The sequence below is a fragment of the Cornus florida genome, unplaced genomic scaffold (assembly GCF_030987335.1).
Source record: "Cornus florida cultivar Cherokee Brave unplaced genomic scaffold, ASM3098733v1 CherokeeBrave_3.0.0_Hap2_Chr10, whole genome shotgun sequence".
In the NCBI taxonomy this organism is placed as follows: Eukaryota; Viridiplantae; Streptophyta; class Magnoliopsida; order Cornales; family Cornaceae; genus Cornus; species Cornus florida.
Window position 1 is genome coordinate 100429732 of NW_026775580.1, and position 22884 is coordinate 100452615.

The following is a 22884-nucleotide window of genomic DNA, read 5'->3' on the forward strand; positions in this document are numbered from 1 at the left end:
GGGAGATTGTTGACAGAGGAGTAGCTCGGCAGGGTGTAGGTCTGCTTGGTGACCTTCCTGATGAACCCACTAGGGGATATGTCACCCCAGACCACTCTGCATACCACGCGCCACCGTCATCGGCCGAAGTGGAACGTGTCGTTAGCCAGCGCAGGCGGTCGCGGGATACACCGTCGCGGGTTCGCCGAACTCTTTTCAATACCCTTCTAACGGCACCCGTGAGATTGAGTATGCCAAGTACCAGTCGAAGGGAGGCATGTTGCGGAAACAGGAGCTTGGAGAAGCTCAGATGTCGACAAGATCTGGTGCAACAGTTGCCATACGTAACTATAACAGATCTACAAACGCTGCTGCAGAATGAAAGGAATATGCGAACGTAAGAATCGGCCCCTGTAATACCTCTAATTTCAAAAGGATAGTCCTGGTATTTAATTTGTTGTTTAAATTAGATTTTTTTTTATTTATTATTTGATTATTTGATTTATTTAATTGATTGTTTGCTTGAAATTTGACTTATTTGCATAAATTGTTTTTAATTTCCTTATTTGACTATTTGTTTGAAATTATTTGATTATTTGTTTTATTTGAATTAATTGTTTAAGTTAATTGTTAATTATTAAATTGTTTTATTTTATTCAATCTCATTATTTGTTTTGCCGTAACATGACTGTAGGGTTAGTTGCATACATATAGTACACAGTTCATAGCCGACATAGTTTATAACCTAGTTTTCTATGGGCCGAGTGGATTATGTTTAGGGTTTAATTGAACCTAGGGTTAGTGGCCTATAAATATTCAGGTAGTATTCTGACTAGGGTTTTAGAAAAAAAAACTATTACGATATAGTAAGGGCTGAGGGAATTAGAGACGGCTGGGAAGGAAAACAGTGAGCCAACAGAGAGAGTTTCGCCGGAAAACTTAGACGAACGTCGATGTAAGGCAAGTTCTGTTCCTAACTCTCTCCCTTTGACTTGTGTTCTTTGCATCTCTATCACAATTCCAGGAGTAAATAAATGTTAAATTAATCTGGTTAGAATTTAACTATGTAAGCATGCTAAAACTTGAATTACAGTAGATTATGTATATATGTATACGTCTGTTTAACTTCGAATTTCTTGTATGATTCTTGATTATAATTTGTTTAAATTATGCATAAGAGGTTTACATAATGTTTAGGGTTGTTTTGGACTTAAAACAGTAGCCTTAGTACTTTAACGGAAAAAGACGTAGTCGCCGGAGCCGTGGAAGACGAACTGTCACAATTTGGTCGACCGGTTTAGTGCACACGTCGACCGGTTGGCATGAACCGGTCGACACCTTGGTACTTCGGTTGACTGGTTGGTTGCAACCAGTTAACACCTTGTTAAAAACATCAAATGGTTATTATACCAGTCGACATCTATGATAAAACAGTTGACACCTTATGGATTTAGTGGACTTTTGCAAACCAGTTGACATCTAGGATGTATACATCAACCGGTTTAGGCGAACCAGTCAACACCTAGGATTTTACATCAACCGGTTTAGGCGAACCAGTCAACATCTAGGATTTTACATCAACCGGTTTAGGCGAACCAGTCAACACCTAGGATTTTACATCAACTGGTTTAGGCGTACCGATCAACACTTAGGATTTTACATCAACTGGTTCCTATAACTCTCATATGGGTTGTCTAGTATTGGATTTTGGCATAGGAGTTGGTATTTAGGGATGGTTGGGACTGGTTAAATAATTTTTAGTGAACTTCTGGGACCTGATATTTAACTCGAATGCATAATATGAAATAATATGCTAGGTTTAGGATAAAATTAACATAATGGTTAATTTTTAGTGAACTTCTGGGACTCGATAATTAACTGGAATGCATAATATAAATGATATGCTAGGTTTGGAATAAAATTAACGTAATGGTTAATTTATGGATTCAAACTGTTTTAAATCAATCAATTGAATTGAAATAGTTTAATTATGTTGGGGATGTTATATAGTCAATTGGAGATGCCTGATAATTTGTATAAAATAAATTATATGCATGCTATTTAGATTATTATTGCTAAATAATATGCAAAGATTGTACCTATGTTTTATATCATGGCTATATGAAATCAATGGATGTATTTATAATTGTGTGCAGACATTTATTTATGTCCTCTCAATTATACGGATCTTGGGAATAAATTGATATTTACATATACTGTTGTATGGTTAATTGTTGGATTTTTGGTTGTGTTGTTTAAATCAGCATATTAAAATACATAACTTTAGGTATGCTTATTATGGAACTATTGATGTTTAAATTTAATGTTTTTATTCTCAATTGTTGGATGTATGGATTTAGTTGATTTTTACATGCATGGTATGTATTATCAACTGCTGGATGGATGGATTGTATGCACCGGTATGGGACGGTGACATACTAGGGGGATTAGCTCAAAAAACGCTAAGTCCTACCTACTCTGGAATTAAGGAATGGATTAATTAGAAGTTAAATCCTATTGATTTGTAGTGTCAAGGCAACGCATAGTTGAGCGGCATTGCTATGGATTCTGGATGGATTGTAAATATATTTTTATGGTACCTCGATATGAGCTTGAGTCTCAGGATCGACGGTTAGGGAGCGTATATGCATTGGGATGCATAGCTGGATATGATGGTTGGAGGTGTACCCTGTTAGGCTTAGGTACGCATGCCCACTTTGTGTGCGTTTTGCATGTTGCCTCTATTCAGGTTGAGACCGGCCTGTAGTCCAGTGAGAGTCCTTTAGTGTGATTATATGTATATACATACGGACTATTAGCTATTGTTGAGTTGGTTAGAATGTACATGCGTATCGAGTCTCTGCTTGGATTGTAGTATGATAGAACTTGTTCGTGGGCCTGACCCACTCCTATTTTTCAGGTGTAGGTCCGTTCCAGGCTTGAGCTTGTTCGTGCTGAGCAGAGACGATTTTCCATTTTACCGATGATGTAGGACTTCCTTTCAGATATTGGGTTTGGATTTTTATCTTCAGTTTTATTTTCATCTAGTTTGGGATTTTTAAATAGGGGTCCACTAGAGATGGATTCCCGAGTTGTAATCATGGAGGTTTGGAAAATGGATTTTGTTAAGTGTTATCAGTTGAGGATTTTATATTAGTATTCTTTTCAGCTTATAATATTTATTCTTATTCAATTTTGTATTCTGTGTTCGTTATAGCATATTAGTTGTTAGATATTCCCTCGAGTTCGGGCCTGGGCCTGATCAACCCGTGTCTCGGATCCGAGAGGAATCATAGCCCCCGAGCCACCTTACGCATAATCCATCGCGCTTCTCCCTTACCCCCCAAGGTATCTGACCCCTAAGTTCAACAAGTTTGACGGGAGGAAAGGAAATCCGCGTGAGGATATAGTGCGGTTCATTGAAGCCTTGGGGCCCTTTGGAAATGATCATACCTTGCGGCTCAGGAAGTTTTCAAAAACTCTTACGGATAGAACCTACAAGTGGTATGCGAATTTGGAATCTAGGTCGCTCACCACTTGGAATCAACTAGCTATGATTTTCCAATCGAAGTTCTTTCAGGCAGAGGAAAGGGTGACTACCCTCTCTTTAACTAAAGAAACTCAGGGTCTTGGGGAGGATTTGCTTATATATGTCCATAGATTTCATGATCGAGCCATGGAATGCTATGAAACTCATGAAGAAGAAGCGCTAGCTAAGATCTACATACAGGGTATGCAGGAGTCCTATCGAATCCGTCTCATCAATCTGAAACTTCTCACTTTTGCTGACTTGGTAGAGGCATCTCAGAATCTAGGGAGTAATCTCGCTATTTGTGCACAGGGTGCAATACAAGAAGAGTTCCGGAGTAGACATAAGCCCCAAGTTTTATCCGCGGATGAGCCTCCCAGTAAGAAGAGCGCAAGGCCAGCCCAAGCTTCTCGAGCAAAGAATCAGGACGAAGCGTCACCCCAATTCCCGTGTACTCCAGAAGAAGTAGAAACCATTCTTAAGAAATGGATTCAACATAGAGACATCAGGCTGCCCGAGGTAGCTCGCAAGCCCACACCAGAAGAGATGGCCAATCCAAAGTACTGCTTGTATCATCGGCATACTTGTCACCCCACCTACGACTGTTAGGTGTTGCGAAATACTTTCCACAGATGGATTGCTAGTGGCGAGCTCATTCTTCCCCCTAGGGATGTAAGGGAGGAGCCTTTCCCTATGCATGATCGAGGTGTGGCGATGATGGTATCTCGAGTGGCAATCGATAGGGAAGGGGTCGAGGACGACGTTGCCTCGGTCGCGCTGGTGGAGGAAGATGACCTCGATGCGTTTCGCTTGTTGGGAACGGCTCCTGTCAGGAACATTCTCCAAAAGATGGATTTTTCTCCTTTTGCTTAGAAGGAAATAGCAAAATTTCTGTGGCTAGCGGCAAATGAAGGTGTCAAAGAAGTGGCGTCAATCGCATCACTCCCTGTATCACAAAGGTCAGCTGGATCGGCTATAGTATTTACAGAGGAAGACAAATGCGTCCCTACTCCGCACAATAGGCCATTATATGTTACGGCTTGGCTCAATAGGGTTGAGCTCAAGCTGGCGTTTCTGGACAATGGTTCATCTCTCAATATCATGCCTTGGGAAGTCTTTCGCCACAGCGGACTCCCGGATGAGAAACTTATCCGAAGGCCCAGTAAGATTGCTTGGTTTGGAAGTGATATCCGGAGAACTAAGGGGCATATGACGGCCGAGCTGGCCATCGGAAAGTTCAAGAGCTCTGTTAAGTTTCACGTCATTGATTCAGATGCCTCTTACCATTTGCTCATGGGTCGGGCTGGATGCATAAGTTCGGGATGCATGAAGAGGTTCTGAAACGGGAAATAAGTAATGGTCCGTTACTCCGATCGACCATTTATTAAAAAAGAGTCTCATATGGTGGAGGCTGGATTCTTTAACAAGCTAGAGGATGCAGAAGAACCTCAGCCATTGATAGCTGTACCTTTACCGAAATGGGAAGAGATCGATCAACAGGAGGAGAAAAGAACGCCAGGAGCGCTTGTCAATCAGAAGAAACTAGCTGTTTACAAAAGGGTGCGTTTGTCTGACGTGAGGATCGCCAACTGCTTATGACGATGTTCGGGGGCATGACCTCGGGCAAGACCGCACCCCCGAGTAGAGTCATGTCAAGCAGAGTTACCAAACTTCGTGGAGGAAACCAGAGTGGAATCGGCCAAACTGAGTCAGCTTGGTCAGGAAGAATTAGAAGAAATCAATCTAGCCAATGATGGTCGCCACCGGGTGGTTTATGTGTGTAAGATGTGGAAGGGAATGCGAAAGCGGCGTTAGTAGCCCTACTCAAGGAATTTGAAGATATCTTTGCCTTGACATACGAAGAGATGCCTGGATTAGACTCCCAGGTAGTGGCTCATCATCTCAACGTGCGACCAGATGTAAACCTAATTAAGCAGGCGTAAAGGAGTTTCAGGCCAGAGCTCGAGTTGCAAATAAAGGAGGAGGTGCAGAGGCTTTTACAAGCCTACTTTATCTACATGTTTAGTAAATGTGGTGCCAGTAAAGAAGAAGAATGGAAAAATCAAGGTTTGTGTTGATTTTAGAGATTTGAACAAGGCATCCTAAAGATGATTTCCCGCTGCCCATAATTGATAACTTGGTTGACTCAACCTCGGGGCACAAAATGTTTTTGTTTATGGATGGATACAGCAGATATAATTAGATCAGAATGGCACAGGGTGATGCAGAGAAAACGGCGTTCCGCACCCCCATGGGGAATTTCTATTCCACAATCATGCCTTTTGGCTTGAAGAACGCGGGGGCCACTTACCAGCGGGCCATGATAGCTATTTTCCATGACATGTTGCACAGGCAAATGGAGGACTATGTGGATGATCTGGTGGTGAAATCACAAGTTAGGGGTAATCACCTGGCCGAATTAAAAAGCATTTTTGAAAGGTGTCGGCAGTACAAGTTAAGGATGAATCCACTGAAATACGCCTTTGGGGTTGAGGTTGGTCAGTTCCTGGGTTTCATAGTGCATCGACAGGGTATTGACATTGAGCAAAGCAAGGCCCGAGCTATCCTAGAGATGTTACTGCCGTAATCTCTCAAACAGCTAAAGAGTTTAATAGGATGGGTGTCGTATTTACGATGCTTCTTACCATCACTCGCTGAGGTGACTGATTTCTTTCGCACTCTGACGAAAGGAAGCTCCGAGTTCAAATGGAATGAGGAACACCAATAGGCTTTTGACCATTTCAAGAGATTGTTATCCTCGTCGACTACTATGACAGCCCCTCAGATGGGGGTTCCTCTTAAGCTCTATATTACTTCGACGGAATGTTCCATTAGGGTACTCCTCGCCCAGGAGAGGGATGGCTGAGAGTGTCCTGTGTATTACATCAATCGAGTTGTGCAAGGTGCCGAAACACGCTACTCTCCGATAGAGCGCCATTGCTTGTCCCTAGCATTTGCAGCCATTATTTTCTGGCTCATACCATCCACCTCATCACTAAATGTGACCCATTGAGGTACCTGCTTTTACGACCAATCATTTCAAGATGGGTGGAGCGGTGGCTCCTGATGTTGGCCGAGTTCAATATCCAGTGCCTTGCACCTCGCGCCATCCAGAGTCAGGCCATGGCTGATTTGATAGCTCAATTTCCTTCTAGAAATTTCAAGCCGGTGCATGATGACCTTCCTCAGGACGAGTTCGAGTCAGTTTATTGGGCGGATGAAAATATGATGTGGACTCTGTCATTTGACGGGTTATCGACCTCTACGGGAGGTGGCGCGGGAGTAGTATTGACCCCTGAGGAAGGGAAAGCCCAAAAATTTTCATATAAGCTCACCTTCGGATGCTCCAATAGTACGACGGAATATGAAGCCTTAGTGTTAGGCCTTTTAGCAGCGCGGAAAGCTAAGGTCAAACGGTTGCACGTTCAAGGTGACTCGAATTTGGCAGTAAAATAGTTGGATGGTTCTTATGCTATTAAGGAGCCGGCTTTGGCGGCATACAGAACAATCATTCAGAAACTCAGCAGTAACTTTAATGAACTCTGTATAACCCATGCGCCTCGGACGGCCAATCAACACCCGGATACTCTGGCTACCTTGGCGTCTAAAGCCGAAATTACAGGAGAGTTGTAGATATTCGAATCCAGAAGAAAAAGGAGTCCTGCTTGCACAGTGAAGAGTTTGTTGAACGAAGGGATGAGGAGTACTCAGAAACTTTACCCTGTATATAGGGGTATTGTACTTCACAATAGGGGTATTATAGAGGCTGGTCAAGTGCTGAACAAAATTCACAAGCACACGTGTGGTGATAACTCATTGAGCCTGTACCGGAGAATACAAAAGCAGGGATATTACTGGCTGTCAATGGCGAAAGACGCAGCAGCTATACAAAAAACATGTCCTGAGTGTCGAGAATTGCTCGAGGAAACCCAGTGTGTGGCCAATGTTGACGAAGACTAGAGGCAGAAGTATGTGGAGTACCTTAAAAAGCGGAGGCTGTTCTATTTAGGAGGGAACCACGACGATTCTTCGTCTGCAAGGGTGAGTTAACGAGGCGAGGCTTTGACGGTAAAGCTAAGCGATGCATCAGCATGGCTGAAGCTCATGAAGTTTTGAAGCAGGCTCATGAGGATGAACACCAAGGTTGGAAAAAATTATACAATCGTATTATACGACTGGGTTACTACTGGCCCACGATGCAAACTGACAGCACAGACTACGCCCGAAAGTACCGAGAATGCCAAGTCCACAATCATGCCTTCCACGCACCTGTATTGGAGTTACACTCCACAGATGCTCCTTGGCCATTCCACACTTGGGCCATGGATTTGATAGGTCCAATCTCGTCCAAGACCAGAAAAATGAAGTGGATACTAGTGGCAACAAAAGTCTATACCAAGTGGGTCGAAGCCACAGCCCTGTCAATAGTGACCGGACAGGTAGTGGCAAACTTCATCAAATAAAATATCATATGTCGTTTCGGCGTACCTCGAGTCATTGTGTCAAACAATGGAACCCCTTTCATCAACAGTAGGGTCCGTGTTGGTCCCTAAAATGCCTATCTTTAAGTTTGCTCTTTTAATGACAACATGCTTGTAAAAAGGGGTTCAAAGCTATTTGATTGGCACATTGATATGTTGAGGCTTGGTCAAGTGGATGTTCAGCATAAAGTGGAGGCTCACTCAATGAATTTCTAATTGGTCAAGGCACATTGTTCACAGATTTTATAAGGAAATCACTACAGCCCTCTATGTGTTCGTAAATTCTGTGGCAGCTCATGAAATGTGACTACAGGTCTTGACAAGGGTTGTTTGGTCTTTATACATATTTTAATATCCATATTACATGTGGCTGTGATGCTACATTGTGTATGTGAGCCCTAATATTCAACGTGACAGCAATATGCTTTTATTTATTCTGTCAAAAGCAATAGCAGGGGCATTTTTATAATTATGTGTGAAGCTACATGGCCTTGACACGTGCACAATGGTCCTAGAGTGAGAAACTATGGCCATCTTTACATTTTTTGGAGCTCAAGATCAAAAAGGCTTTTCTGGTATATACATATATATATTGATATTGTGAGCTGGTATATGCACTAAAAAGTGTGTTGTCAAGGGGTATGAAGGTACTATTACCTGTACAATGGCAGAATTACTTTTCTCACGGATTGAAGAACCTCAGCTCAATCCTATCCATTGGTTTTAGGGCTGCATTATCAAGGGTCTTGAGTATAAATACAATGTTATGGCTGCTGCTAGGTTTTAAGGGGCCTAAAAAATACATTGTCAACACTCTCTAGAGGCTGTTCTTGAGTGACACGAAAAGGGGAGCTAAATGAGAGTTTCTGAGTATTAATTCAGCTATGTAAGATCATTTTAAACTCAAAAATTGGTATGTGCATGTGATCACTTGAAGACTTACAAGTACCAGTGTTGTTAAGGCTTAAAAATATACTATCAAGGCTGCTATGGGGGTCCAATTTTGTTCCAGAGGCCTGACGTGAAAAATATAGGTTAAAGCAAGTGTAAATCACCTATTTGCATCTGCAGAAATCAGGTATAATCTCAAATACTCACTGATACAGAATATAACAGATCTGAGCTTGTTCTTCGAGGGTTTTTAGATAAATTTGCTGTTGTGGTGATATTATTTGATTTATCTGCTATGAGCTATGTGTAATACCCCTAGTTTTGAAAGGGATATAATCAGAATTTTATTATTTATTTTATTATTTTCAGTATTTATTTTATTATTTTTCAGTGCTTATGTGGCTATGTGTGGAATTTGAATGACGGGTTGTTTGAATTGATTTGTGGATTTAAATAGATTGATAAATTGTTATTTAATTGACTTGTCTGATTATTTCTTTGTATTTTTGTTTTCTTTAATTAAATTAAATAGTTTTTAGTCGTGTAAATGTTTTATTGGTTTTTGAATGGAATTAATTGGATTAATGGAATATTCCTAGTTGTAATGAAAAAATAGGGTTTAGTCTCTTATTATCTCACGCCGACTAAACTGGGCCTCAATTAGGTTTTCTATGGTGGATTAAGATTAGGCTTAGGGTTTTGATTAGTGCCTATATATATACTGTAGTATGCCTTCAAAAAGGGTTGAGAACCCTATATACGTACAGTGTTGATAGAGAGAAAAACAGAGAGAGTAACATAGAGTTACAGGGAGAATTACAGAGAGAGATAAAGGGAGGAAGTCTAGGGTTTTGTCTTAGGCTAGGGCTAAACTAAGGAGGAGGAGGAGCAGAGGTTGGCTTGTGGGTAAAACCAAGAGCAACAGAGGTGGAACAGTAGTCGGAGATTTCATTAGAAAATTCAGAGACGGTTAACGCAAGTTCTATTCTCTCTCTATCCCTTTGTCCTGTGTTCTGTGCTTACCTAGATGTCTCTAGGATTTTAATTGAATTTTAATCTAATCTGGCATGCAAAATATATGTCAAGTTGATTATCAGTATGTATATGGTTGTTTAAAACAATTCTTGAATGACTTGTGTTTGGTTTATTTTAAGCTTACAGATTGGTTCTGTTTTAATGAATGATTTAATTCGTATTGTTATAAGCAAGGGATTACTATGTCATGGAATATATATAGGATGGTTAAGATCAGTTTTGATTATCTGTATATGTTCTAGTATTACCTGTAGTTATGTCTGCAAATCGAAGATCAAGTTGTATGTTAACGCATAAGGAATCGATAGAGGTTTTAAATCACTATAATAAATTTCAATTGTCGAACCAAACCATTGGGATGCTATTTGGTATTAATAAGACCCTTAGGATCAGTTTTAGAAACCAACTGAAGGGTAAAAATTGGCCGGGGTCGAAGCAGATCATCGGAAACGAAGAAGGAAGCGGAATAGTGGGCTTCCCTTTTTTGGAGGCGGCTCCAAACACTTTGAGCCTGCTCCAAAAGTTTTTGGAGCCTGCTCAATGTTGGTTTGAGCCTGCTCTATTTTTTTTTAGAGCAGACTCTTTCCATTTTGATGCGTACTGTAAGTTTTCAGAAACTGTTTAGGCTCATGGGATTTCTGAACAGTTTTAAAACTTTAATGGGGGTTTCAATAATTAATTTAGGATGTAATTAAGGTCTTGTATTGCCTAAAATACCCTCTTTATATTAATGGAATTAACATTGCGCTATTTAACAACTTGTGCGCGGTTAACTGCTGGAAGGAAGTTAAATTGTCTAATTTTAATTTGACAATTTAGGGTACTATAATATGATTCTAAATTAAATTTTAGATGTACGAGGGAGTCTTTTAATTAACAAATTGGACTTGTAGCATAGTTTATGGCTCGGTGCTAAAATAATAAAACAGTATGCAAATATGCAACCTAGCATGCTATTGATGGATAAAAGGAACTGAATTGCTAGAATTAATTTTAGCAATTTCTTGGACAATATTATGATTTTAAAACTTATTTATATGCATGATAGAGTTATTGATTTATTAAAACTGATCTATTCATGCTCTGGATGTTAGTCGTTGAATTGTTAAACAATACATGGTTTAACTCTTGGATTTAAATTGCTGAACCTTTAAACATCTTTCTGCAATTATTTGGGTTATAGTTTGGACTTAGATTGCTGAACTAATACTTAGGTTCTGTTAATCTAATTGGATGTTGGCCTAGAACTAATTGAAGAATTAATTATATATATTTTCTGTCAATTACTTGGATGGATGCTGGATAATTAACTTGATGAACTATTAAACATTGTCTTGTTAGTTACGTGGATGGATTCTAGATTATAGATGATGAACTATTTAAATTCTGTTTATTATCTATTTGGATTATATGGATGTGTTTGATGTACTACATAAAATGTTGCATCATTTACGGATCATATGCATGGTATATACCGGTATGGGACGGTGACATACGGAGGGACGGATTAGATCAAAACACTAATTCCAACCCACTCATACATACGGAATGGATTAACTAAAACAGTTAAATCCTACATGGTTTCATGTCCTGTCAACTAAAACGGTTGAACGACATACTGGATGGTTGTTTATATTTCTGCGTTAGGATGGATAGGGTTTTAACTAAAACGTTTAAATCCTGATTATATGTTGTGTCTTGACCAATGAACTATTGACCGGCACAACATTGTATTTGGAAGGAACTTATATATATAATTGGAGTAGGGATTTAATTAAAACACTTAAATCCTAATTTTATGTCGTGTGATGGCAACGAACTGTTGAGCGGCACTGCATTGGTTTGGATGGGAATTTATATATATAAATTATGGTACCGCGATCTGAGCTTGAGTCTCATAGTCGACGGTTAGGGTGCGTATATGCAGTAGGATGCGTAGCTAGCTATGTTGGTTGAGATATACCCTGTTAGGCTTAGGTAACCATGCCCACTCAGGTGCGTATTGCATGTTACCTTCTATTCAGGTTGAGACCCTCAGTATAGTTAGTGAGAGTCCTGTAGTGTGGATATATATTTATCTATTACGGACTATATAGATATGATTGAGACGTCTAGGATGTATTTGCGTATCGGGTCTCTGTTTGGATTGTAGTTAGGATAGAACTTGTTCGTGGGCCTGACCCACTATTTTTTTTCAGGTAACGGACGGTTCCAGGTCTTAGAGCTTGTTCGTGCTGAGTAGAGATGACTGCTCATTTTACTGACGATGTAGGGGGTTCTTCATGGTTTAGCAGTGGACTTCTTTTTAGTTGTTCGCTTTCCAATATTGGCTTTTGATTAGGGGTCCACCAGATGGATTCCCGAGTTGTATTATAATTGGAGAAGTTGGATGTAACAGACTAGTTCTTATTTATAATATTTTTTCTAAAGTTTTTAATAAAGGATTTTCATTTAGTTTCTTTTCAGTAAAATTTTATTCATTCCTGTTTCCTATATTGTATTCTGTGTTCGTTAAATGCTAATTGATTTGATATTCTCGGGTAATCGGGCGTGGGCCTGGCCAACCCGCATCCGGAAATTCGGGGGTATCACAGTTGGTATCAGAGCACTCCAGGTTCTAGTGTCCTTAGGAGTGTTTTTCATTATAGGACTTCCGCATTGCGTCTCTTAAAAACTTAGAGCCATATTAGGATTCGTTGTACTCTATTTACGTTTCATTAGGAGGAGTTGAGGTCAATTAAATTCTGTAGATATAGAATGGTTGACACTAGGATGAGGATAGGGTTCACGGCGAAAGTGATACAGACCCAAAGGCGTAAAGGAGTACGTTGTCGAGTTCTTTGCTAGAAGCAGAACTTGGGATCGAAGGTAGTTTCAAGGTTGGCATTACTTAGGAAGTATACGCCAAGGAAGGATTAAGGGGTAAGTGTTAGGTCACCGCTTATTGGGACCAACACAACTTCAGTTGTTCTCAAAAATGAGGTAAACAAAGAGTAGGATTCTGAAGAGGATCCTAAGGGGAGAGATATCAGCGTCTCCAAGAAAGGGGATATTGAAGCTTGAAGATAAAGGATCGCACGAGGGTGCTCACATTCACCAGTAGTATAGTGAATAGTACTAGTGAAGTTGGTGTGAACCAATCTACATATAGTTAAAGTTTCGTAGCATCTCTCCGGGAGTTAATTGCGAAGTACTCTTTAGGAGTTTGGGAACTGGATGGAGTTCTTACCAGAACAACGGCGTGATTTTATATCACACTCCGGAAAGTATGGGGATTAGGTTGTGACATTCTAAGTTGGTTTGTAAAGCCACGATAGACGGTTTGCATTCCGCATATTAGGAGGATGAGGGATAAGCTTTTGGATATTTGTTTAAGCAAATGATTGTGCAGTTAAGCTACGGTTAATGGATAAGTTTCAAGGTTGGATAATTACCAACGAAACTATGGAATGAACTTTTGCGAACTTGAGTTCAAAGGAAGTTTTCTTCTCTGGAATGGAATATGTCTTAAGTGGAATTATATTTTGGTTGTTTTGTTGCATTGTGTGTATCTATGTGTTTCGTTTTGTTGTTACGTGTTTCGTTTTTGTTAATTAGTCCGGATTGGGAGTATGGATTGGTTGGGAACACAAGTATGTGATCAACCAACTATTGTATTGATGACAAGGATAATAGCGCTATGTATGCTAGGATTTGTGAAAGTATGGTCATAGGATTGAGCAGAAATACAAATTTCTAGCCAATGTAATGGATCTGGATATGCATCAATATGGTATGCTAGTTAGGATGTGATAGTTAAACTATCAAAATGAGTCAAATAATCAAAAACAAATTAGTTTGATATGCTCAATGCTAGGTGGGGATTCGTTTTTACAACGCTATAATAATGGTGGTTGTTAGTGTCTTAGTAATTCGTGAGGTTGTGGTAGGTAAAGATCACTGTAATGCCACTATGGTTCAGACGGAGGATTTTGTACTAGTAGGTACTTATTAGAATGACGCTGAGAGAGGATAGTGCGCTGATAAAATCTTTAGCAATCTATTCGTAATCAAAACATTATTTTACGAGGGTGTCATTTGGAGGAGTTGCTGGTGTTACACTTGGAGGAGAAACCAAAGTTTCTACACTGTATAAAAAAAAAAAAAAAAAAGGGAAATTTTTTTTTAGGGTTATCCTTCGCAACAATTAGCTGTTGCTCCGACATTGATGATTATATGGAGGATGTGAAAGGTTTCAAATTCAATTGAAATGAGACAAGGAGTTAACTTGACACTTACCCATAATAGAGAAGTAGGGTGTGTTAAGGATAGGAAGGTGAGACTGAACACCTATATAAGGAAGCGGTGCACGGCGTGTGTGAAAAAGTCATAATGAGTTGACCTTCGATAAATGGAATTACCGGTTAATTTTATTATCAGTAAGTTTATCACTAACTGGTGATGCATAGATACAGTTTCTGGATTAGCTTTTGACAATGCTTCGATGTCAGCAATGGGTGCATATGAAAGTTGGTGGTACCAGACTAATGGTACTTTTAGTAGACAGATTGAAAGGAGGATGTAAAGACTGAAGTTCACAACACTTAGTTCATTCTGCATTCTGGTGGAAGCATGATGCTTCACGATGTGGAGCAGATTTTTTTGGAGGATCAGGAGGAGGGACAAACTGATTTTGCCTTCACTGATTTAGTTGAGGGATTGCTGATTTTACCAAAGGATCCGGATTCTGGATGGGATACCGGTTGATTTCTAATGAAATCAACTCCATTTTTAGTTTAATTTGAACTAGTAGAACATTAGTTCATATAGATAGAGTGGATTATCGGATGACTTCGATGCATCAAAGAGGTGATTCACACTTTAAATTAAGTTCTGTTTGGTGGAAGGGAATATAGATGTAGACGCTTTCAACAACTAATAAGATATTAATATCTTTCGGTTTGTTGTTGAGTTCACAATTGGAGTTTTAGCCTGTATAATAATGACACTGGCTGTTAACGAGGAAATTAAGGAAGTCAACTTCAAATATTGGGGTTGATCTTACTGGAGGTGTTACCTTATTCAGATAGAACTTAAGGTACTGGAGGATTAATTTCTGTTAAGGTTGTCGGAGTAAGTGTGATGTAAATTTTCGTCACTTATTCTAATGTACTAGGATGATTAAGGTATATTGAGACCTCAAATAATTGGTTAGGTAAACCGGTTGATGTAAGGACATGTTAATTGGTATATCTGGATAAGTGGGTTTTAAACTAAGGTATGCGTATGCAATGCATGCTCTAACTATGTGTGTTTAGTTCATTGTAAAATTCTGTATTAGCTTTTGTTATTGTATGCCAAATTGGTGCAATTATTATATGGAACTTGGAGGAATAAGGATTGTTACCCTTAAATATATATGGGGTAGGATTGAGTCGTTGTTAGATACAACCTAAGAGTTGTACATTTATGGTGTTTCTTAATAATAAGAACTATGAATTTTTCTAGCAGGATTTGGAATCACGTGGAGCCTATACACAGAGGCCGAATCCACAACAGAGTGGAAATGAATTTTAATAACAATAATTCAGGGTTTCGTGAATTCCGAGGACGGAATTCCGTTTGTTAGGGGGGAAGAATGTAATACCCCTAGTTTTGAAAGGGATATAATCGGAATTTTATTATTTATTTTATTATTTTTAGTATTTATTTTATTATTTTTAAGTGCTTATGTGGCTATGTGTGGAATTTGAATGACGGGTTGTTTGAATTGATTTGTGGATTTAAATGGATTGATAAATTGTTATTTAATTGACTTGTCTGATTATTTCTTTGTATTTTTGTTTTCTTTAATTAAATTAAATAGTTTTTAGTCGTGTAAATGTTTTATTGGTTTTTGAATGGAATTAATTGGATTAATGGAATATTCCTAGTTGTAATGAAAAAATAGGGTTTAGTCTCTTATTATCTCACGCCGACTAAACTGGGCCTCAATTAGGTTTTCTATGGTAGATTAAGATTAGGCTTAGGGTTTTGATTAGTGCCTATATATATACTGTAGTATGTCTTCAAAAAGGGTTGAGAACCCTATATACGTACAGTGTTGATAGAGAGAAAAACAGAGAGAGTAACAGAGAGTTACAGGGAGAATTACAGAGAGAGATAAAGGGAGGAAGTCTAGGGTTTTGCCTTAGGCTAGGGCTAAACTAAGGAGGAGGAGGAGCAGAGGTTGGCTTGTGGGTAAAACCAAGAGCAACAGAGGTGGAACAGTAGTCGGAGATTTCATTGGAAAATTCAGAGACGGTTAACGCAAGTTCTATTCTCTCTCTATCCCTTTGTCCTGTGTTCTGTGCATACCTAGATGTCTCTAGGATTTTAATTGAATTTTAATCTAATCTGGCATGCAAAATATATGTCAAGTTGATTATCAGTATGTATATGGTTGTTTAAAACAATTCTTGAATGACTTGTGTTTGGTTTATTTTAAGCTTACAGATTGGTTCTGTTTTAATGAATGATTTAATTCGTATTGTTATAAGCAAGGGATTACGATGTCATGGAATATATATAGGATGGTTAAGATCAGTTTTGATTATCTGTATATGTTCTAGTATTACCTGTAGTTATGTCTGCAAATCAAATATCAAGTTGTATGTTAACGCATAAGGAATCGATAGAGGTTTTAAATCACTATAATAAATTTCAATTGTCGAACCAAACCATTGGGATGCTATTTGGTATTAATAAGACCCTTAGGATCAGTTTTAGAAACCAACTGAAGGGTAAAAATTGGCCGGGGTCGAAGCAAATCATCGAAAACGAAAAAGGAAGCGAAATAGTGGGCTTCCCTTTTTTGGAGGCGGCTCTAAAATGTTTTGGAGGTGGCTCCAAACACTTTGAGCCTGCTGCAAAAGTTTTTAGAGCCTGCTCAATGTTGGTTTGAGCCTGCTCTATTTTTTTTTAGAGCAGGCTCTTTCCATTTTGATGCGTACTGTAAGTTTTCAGAAACTGTTTAGGTTCATGGGATTTCTGAACAGTTTTAAAACTTTAATGGGGGTTTCAGTAATTAATTTAGGATGTAATTAAGGTCTTGTATTGCATAAAATACCCTCTTTATATTAATGGAATTAACAGTGCGCTATTTAACAACTTGTGCGCGGTTAACTGCTGGAAGGAAGTTAAATTGTCTAATTTTAATTTGACAATTTAGGGTGCTATAATATGATTCTAAATTAAATTTTAGATGTATGAGGGAGTCTTTTAATTAACAAATTGGACCTGTAGCATAGTTTATGGCTCGGTGCTAAAATAATAAAACAGTATGCAAAGATGCAACCTAGCATGCTATTGATGGATAAAAGGAACTGAATTGCTAGAATTAATTTTAGCAATTTCTTGGACAATATTATGATTTTAAAACTTATTTATATGCATGATAGAGTTATTGATTTATTAAAACTAATCTATTCATGCTCTGGATGTTAGTCGTTGAACTGTTAAACAATACATGGTTTAACTCTTCGATTTAAATTGCTGAACCTTTAAACATCTTTCTGCAATTATTTGGGTTATAGTTTGGACTTAGATTGCTGAACTAATACTTAGATTCTGTTAATCTAATTAGATGTTGGCCTAGAACTAATTGAAGAATTAATTATATATATTTTCTGTCAATTACTTGGATGGATGCTGGATAATTAACTTGATGAACTATTAAACATTGTCTTGTTAGTTACGTGGATGGATTCTAGATTATAGATGATGAACTATTTAAATTCTGTTTATTATCTATTTAGATTATATGGATGTGTTTGATGTACTGCATAAAATGTTGCATCATTTACGGATCATATGCATGGTATGTACCGGTATGGGACGGTGACATACGGAGGGACGGATTAGATCAAAACACTAATTCCAACCCATTCATACATACGGAATGGATTAACTAAAACAGTTAAATCCTATATGGTTTCATGTCCTATCAACTAAAACGGTTGAACGACATACTGGATGGTTGTTTATATTTCTGCGTTAGGATGGATAGGGTTTTAACTAAAACATTTAAATCCTGATTATATGTTGTGTCTTGACCAATGAACTATTGACCGGCACAACATTATATTTGGAAGGAACTTATATATATAATTGGAGTAGGGATTTAATTAAAACACTTAAATCCTAATTTTATGTCGTGTCATGGCAACGAACTGTTGAGCGGCACTGCATTGGTTTGGATGGGAATTTATATATATAAATTATGGTACCGCGATCTGAGCTTGAGTCTCATAGTCGACGGTTAGGGTGCGTATATGCAGTAGGATGCGTAGCTAGCTATGTTGGTTGAGGTATACCCTGTTAGGCTTAGGTAGTCATGCCCACTCAGGTGCGTATTGCATGTTACCTTCTATTCAGGTTGAGACCCTCAGCATAGTTAGTGAGAGTCCTGTAGTGTGGATATATATTTATCTATTACGGACTATATAGATATGATTGAGACGTCTCGGATGTATCTGCGTATCGGGTCTCTGTTTGGATTGTAGTTAGGATAGAACTTGTTCGTGGGCCTGACCCACTATTATTTTTCAGGTAACGGACGGTTCCAGGTCTTAGAGCTTATTCGTGCTGAGCAGAGACGACTACTCATTTTACCGACGATGTAGGGGGTTCTTCATGGTGTAGCAGTGGACTTCTTTTTAGTTGTTCGCTTTCCAGTATTGGCTTTTGATTAGGGGTCCACCAGATGGGTTCCCGAGTTATATTGTAATTGAAGAAGTTGGATGTAACAGACTAGTTCTTATTTATAAGATTTATTCTAAAGTTTTTAATAAAGGATTTTCATTTAGTTTCTTTTTAGTAAAATTTTATTCATTCCTGTTTCCTATATTGTATTCTGTGTTCGTTAAATGCTAATTGATTTGATATCCTCGGGTAATCGGGCGTGGGCCTGGCCAACCGCATCCGGAAATCCGGGGGTATCCCACTATGTGTTTAACATCTGAGCATGAGTAACTTGATGATTTGATGCTGTTAAAGTTAGATTTATCTCAGAAAATTGGTCAGTTTCAATAATGACTTTTTGAACCACACTTCTTAAGGTTTTGACCTTGTTTGCTGAGGATTGAGAACTGAATATGAAATTTGTTGTTTTCATTGCTGTGATTACCTTTTGAACATGTGTATAATGCCTATACAATGTTGTGAAAACCTAAACTAGTCCTGAGCAAGTCGAAATTCCAGAATTGCCCTAAGAATTAAGTTGCTGCTAAACTGAGACTAAAATAACCTGCTGTGTACTGTGATCTTTTGGAATATGTGTTGAATTGTTTTACCTTGCTTTGTTCTTGATTCTAATATGTTAAACAAGTGTAAATGGAAGTTTGGGAGTTGAGGTAACTGAAGTTTAAACTAAATTGAGGAGCTACATTGTTTAAACATTGGTGCTGCTGCTAGCTGAAATATTCTGCAGAAATAGGTTTATAACAGATTTTGTGGATGAAATTGAAGTGTTAAATGAAGTGCTTGAACTTTAAACTTTTGTGAGACGATGAACCAAGTTTGTGAGAATATTTTCCAAGTCTGAGACCTTACTGAATACCATTTATACCCTCGGTTTAGGGGCATCAAAGTGGCATCAAAACAGATCCTGTGTTGAGCCTATTAGTTACTGGCTTATACTGAAATGTCCTAATCTTGCTAAAATTATTGAAGACAGTGTTTGTGTAAGTGTGTTTTGACTATGTGAAGCTGTGAGAACCTGCATTTACTAAAGGTTCAAGTGTTTTGACTGAATTGCCCTTGAGAGCTTGAAGTTTAGGATTTTATGTAGTCCAAGCCTATTGTGAACTAAATTTGTTATCCCTTGCTTTATTCAATGTTATAACCTGCTGAGCAAGTTTGTTTTATGATATTAAGGCTGTGGATATAGAAGACCTGTCAGTGCTGAAGCCACAGGGTGATTTGACTGATTTACCTTTGTTAGGGTTTTGAAGCCTTGTATGCTAAAAGTGTTGTGTACTTGTTATCCATTGTTCAAGAATGATTTGAGCAAGTCAGTTTAGCTTATTCAAGGCTGTGGAACCTAGTGTGAGATACAAGTGAAGCTGCATTGTGATTTTATAGTTCAATCCCTCTTGTTGCAGTGAAGAAAAAGCTAGGGTTTTTTACTAAAGAAACTTAAGGCTTTGTTCTACATTCTGATCTAGTGTTGAAGCTGAAGTATAGTGTTTTTGGTGTATTGACACCTTATTGTAAATGGTAGTGAGGATTTGATACCTCACCCCATTGTTGATAAAGCTATTGAGAACTTTAGGGTGCAAGCAAGGTTGCTTAGGACAGGGGTAGTGCATGTGTGCTTATTGTTGTTACTTGTGTGTGTGTAGAGGGAGTGAAAGTCAGTGTTCTAGCTAGTACAAGGTGTGTGGAAAGTGGGGCAACTGAGTGAGTAACAATTTGCATGCAGCAAGTGAAGATGAAGAGCTAATGTTTATGTAATGGGTGTGAAAGTCAATGTTCTTACTTGTAAAAAGAGTGTACTGAGAGTGGGATAGTTGAGTCTGTAACAACTTACATCACCTAGTGGAACTTTTATTGGCAGAGGCCAAGAACCAAGTTTTTCCCTATTGAGAGGGTTTCCTTGTAAATCTTGTGTTGTGCTGAGTTTGGTTATTCTTATTCTCTTTCTTGTGTTTTGATTTTATTAGTTAACTTGAAAAGGAAAAGGAATTGACTTAGACCAATTCACCCCCTCCCCCTCTTGGTCTAACAGTTCGTGCACTCCTTCAAAGATATCGGGTGGCCCACCACAAGTCAACACCTTATTATCCAAAAGGCAACGGACAAGCAGAAGCCATTAACAAGACACTGATCTGAATTCTGAGTTGAACATTAAATGAGCAGCATGACAAATAGGCTGAGCAGTTACCACTCGCGTTTTGGGCATACCGGACTACCACAAGAAGAGCCACAAGTACCACGCCATTTTCCCTAGTATATGGTACAGAGGCGGTGCTCCCAATAGAGATAGCGATTCCGTCTGAAAGTTTAGCCGAGCAGAATCAGCTGCAGTTCGACCCCAGGATTGGGGAGCTCGAGGGGCTTCAGAAGCAGAGGGAGCAAGCAAAGAACAAGATGGTGGTTTACCAGAGAAGAGTGGCTCGGGCCTACAACGCCACTGTTCGACCTCGAACGTTCCAGGAAGGCGATTTTGAAGTCCGCGATACATGTGATGCGGAACTTGTCTGCACCAAAGTTCACTCCAAAGTGGGATGACCCCTTTGAAGTCAAGGCTGCTTGCCCTAGTGGATACTATGACATCGGGAGAATGGGAAGCAACAAGATATTGGGCACGTTCAATGCCAAGTGGTTGAAGAAATATTATTTTTGATTTGAAAACCTCATTCGAGGACCTATGACTGTAAAAGGACTTTTGAGCCTCGACCTTTGTAAAAAAAAAAAAAAACATGCATGAAATTCTAAAAAAAAAAGGGAGCCCGAGGAACTCTGTGTTTTCTCTGTCAATGTTTAATATCTGAGCACGTGATCTCCTTTTTTCTGAATTAAGTTCTTGTTTGGACTTGTCTCTAGTAGAGGTCATATTTATTAAAAAGAAACTCTGAATTTACTTGGTAAGAGGTCATTTATAAAAGCCTCTAGTTTACCTTGACCCTGGAAGAGGTCACTTATAATAACCACGGTATCACCTTGCCTCGAATAAAGGTCATTCATGATTTCTGGTTTACCTTACAACCTGCAGTGGACATCTGTAATAATTTCTATAACACACTACTTAAAAAAAAAAAATTGTAAAATGGGTCTAACACAAAAAACTGGTCCATTGATAAAAAAACTAATCCATTGATAAATAACTGATTCTTTGTTACATAATCGCCCTCAGCACGAAACGTTACAATATCAGTGTAGGTCGCCTAAAACTAGAATGGCAGGGTCGAGTTGTGACGACCTGCGCTCGATATCAGTTTTCAAAGAAACAATATGTTGCTCCCTCGAGTTTACTTGCTCCTGTAGCTCGGCCAAACGGATCCTCTCATTTTGAAGAATTCCTTCTTCTTCAATGACTTGGTTACGAAGATCTTTAATTTATTCCACCATTCTCTCGTGCTCCCCAAGGGCCTTGATCCGCGCAAGGATATCTTCTACCCAAGTCACCTCAATCTGTGCTCTCATCAAATTTGCAAGATGGCGATCCAGGGAGTCGAGCTCCTTCTTGCCCAAAGAATGATCCCTAGCCTCTCAAAAGCTTACCACCAGTTCGCATGTAGTCTTGTATACAAATTCTAGAAACAAGGGCAACATCCCCTCGAAATTCCCAAAGGTTTGTGGGTATTTAGTTTTCATCTCGTCCAGGATTTCCACCTACTCCGTGGAGACAACGGTACCGCCCCACGATATGCGTGCAGTAGCACTTTCCCCTCGGTCTAACCTGGCAGGACTTTGTTCGGCTTCGCCCCCTTCTTCACCCCCTTCAGGAGAATGATCCCCCCATCGTATGTGTTCACATTTCACTCCGGTGCGGATAAAACTGTGGCCCTAACTTTGGAAGAACCACTAGAATTCGAACTCCCAGTCTCATTTAAACTATCCTCTTCAGGGGGAGGAAGGGATTGAATGGCTGATTCAACCATCTCCTGCAGCTCGGCAATGGGTTCTCGTGGCATCACATGGACAATCTTGACCTGCGAGCTGGTATCACTGTCTTCACCCTCGTGGCCAGAATGATGACCCTCAAAACCAACAGCAACCTCGGCTGCATTAGATATGGCCACCTCAGCATCTGTAACATGCATAAAAATATGTCATGAAAAAAAAAAAAGTGGAGAAAAAAGGGGGGGAAGGGTGAACCTTGGTCTGGAAAGGGACGATACCTGCATTAGAGGGCGAGTGGGTTGGACTCCTTCTAAAATGGAAGGTCCCCATGGCAGGATCCACATCAGTGTTAACTTCTCCCGTGTCCTCGTTAAGTCAACCTAA